General features: G+C 43.8%; 1 protein-coding gene across 1 annotated transcript in view; it reads left to right on the top strand.

Moving 5' to 3' along the window:
• eipr1 (EARP complex and GARP complex interacting protein 1) overlaps positions 1-2,500 on the top strand; it is a 69,898-nt gene that overhangs the window by 26,353 nt on the left and 41,045 nt on the right. The window lies entirely within an intron of this gene.

Genomic DNA, 2,500 nt, shown 5'->3' with positions numbered 1-2,500 from the left:
TATATCTGGCCATCTTATCAAAGTGGTGAATATACTGTAATTGGCTCCACGGGCTACATTTGTACACAGTTAAGATTTGACCTGACTGATCCTGACTGTCAGGATTCATAGCATTTTTCGCCAACCTTTGAAAAGGACGCGCACGGATGTGAATCGAAAGATATTCATGATCCATACGCGACAAACAATTTGAAAGCATAAGGCTCTGGTGTAGAACGAGCGCAGTTGTCCCATAGGAATGCATTATGTGGTGTTTTTTTTTGTTCCGGAACCCCCCGGAAAACAAATGGTGACCCATAGGTTATAGCGAACAGCAACCCTGAGGAGAATGTACCGTAACTTTTTACTTTGAGGAAGGACCCCCGAATTGACACTAATTAGCCCCGCGGACCCCCATTTTAAAACATATATGCCAGGGAGCCCCATAAGATTGATTCTGAGAGTGATAACAGTGATTCTCAACCAGTTTGACATCCAATAGGCTATACGCACGCCAATTTATATTTTAAAATAAATGTTAATTTTACTCTTAGAGTGTACAAATAGAACCAAATGGACCCCAACGGGTCCCTTTGGTTCCATCTGTACACTCTCAGAGTTACAGACCCATAAGGGTCCGTTTGGTTCCAAACTATCACTTAGCTGTGGACCCCCTGGAACTCCCTCAAGGGCCGCTGGGGGTCCCCGGACCCCACCTTGAGAACCACTGACATAACGTTTGTCCTGTTTGCCACCACAGCTATAATGCCGATCCAGAAAACTCCCCAAATAGATGGATGGTTTTGTGACACAGCACTGAAACGTATTTGAAAAGTGTTCCTCCTCTTTCCTCCTCAGACCACTCTCTGCTCATTATATGGTGGGCCTATTCATAGCCTTGGTTGAGAAGACAAACATATTTTAACTGTGTGTGCATGTGTGTGTGTGTGTGTGTGTGTGTGTGTGTGTGTGTGTGTGTGTCTGTGCAGTACTGTATGTGCGTGTGCGTGTGTGTGTGTGTGTGTGTGTGTGTGTGTGTGTGTGTGTGTGTGTGTGTGTGTGTGTGTAAAAGAAAACGGGGGAGTTTTTAAGCGAAACACTATGGGGAGTACAACCCGACCCCAACCTGTCAGGATGTAGTCTGGCTCCTCACAGAAGCAAAAAGAAACCCTCTAAAGTGAAGATATTGTATATCGTCAATGTAGTGTGGAAACCTCATATTTCCAAAACTGTTACTTTTCAGGATTAAAATTAAAAAATTGCAAAAGTAGCAGAACTGCAAGCTTGAAATGTGTCTGTTCGCGCCACGCTTCGAGCTTGCGGATCTACCTTTGATGCTCTTGTTGTGAGCCTGTGGTATGATCAAGTAGGGCGTTACATTTACGAGAAAACACAAAAAAACAATATACATGCTGTATATTACACGTTTAGGGAAGACACTGCACGTAAGGGTAAATTTTTTGGGCCATGGGGTTTAAGAAAATATTTTTTGTAAAGAAATGGGGAGTCTACACTACAGAAATATATATAATTACGTATTAGGCCCTTTATTGTTCTTCTTTTGTCAGGTGAAAACCTGTTTACCCATGAAATGTACAAATCGTCATCAGCGAGTCATACTGACGTGGTGACGTGATTGGCTGCTTCTAGGCAATGGGACAACAAGCAACGGCAATGCTGCCTCCAGCCAATGAGAACTTATGGAAAGGGGAGGGGCAAACATCCCTGTCAGCAAAGCAGGCTGCAGACAAGACAGTGCAGAGCAACGCGCATACTACAGTTTTTTGAATGCAATGTCCGCACGTCACTCGATATATTTTTTTATAACAGTTCAAGCCAAACTCGTCTGAAACAGCGCAGCGCAGCCAATGCAAATCCACAACAAAATACCGCGCACAGAACGTCGGAAACGGAAAGCAACGGCAGCGATGCGTGAGGTTGACACACAAACATAGACGTTACTACAATAATAGTAACGGAGACAGCGCTTCTTTCACCTGAAAATTATATCACTATGTGATCAATTCTTGTTAGTTTTTTTCCCCCTTCAAGAAGTTAGTTACTTTATTAATTTGATTAAGGGACCATCATTTCCATGGACTGATCATAATGTAACCTAGGCTATAACTCGCACAAGCCCAACACACACCGGGTGCACAGCGACGCGGAAAAATAGAACAGTGGCGTATCGGAGCGTCAGGCGAGGCGTGAAAGCGCGTCGGACGCCGCCGGTGTGGGATAGGTTCATTGAAAATGCCTTGAAGAGGTGATTAAGTTCTGGGCTGCAGAGGTCAATAATCCAATGGGTTGATCCAAAGAGAGGTTGTTAATTAAACATCTACTGATACATGAACTTGGGCACGTCATCAGTGTTGAAAGAAGATAACTTTAACATCAAGGTCCTATTCAAGGTCAAAATTTAGATTCGAGATTTGTATAGTCGGTGCATCTCACTGGTACACGAGTCATCTCACTGGTACACGAGTCATCTCACTGACACACACAGACGGACAGACAAAAC

This window comes from Protomyctophum bolini (genome assembly GCF_963924005.1).
Source record: "Protomyctophum bolini genome assembly, chromosome: 15".
Taxonomy (NCBI): domain Eukaryota; kingdom Metazoa; phylum Chordata; class Actinopteri; order Myctophiformes; family Myctophidae; genus Protomyctophum; species Protomyctophum bolini.
This window is presented reverse-complemented; position numbering and strand designations above follow the sequence as displayed.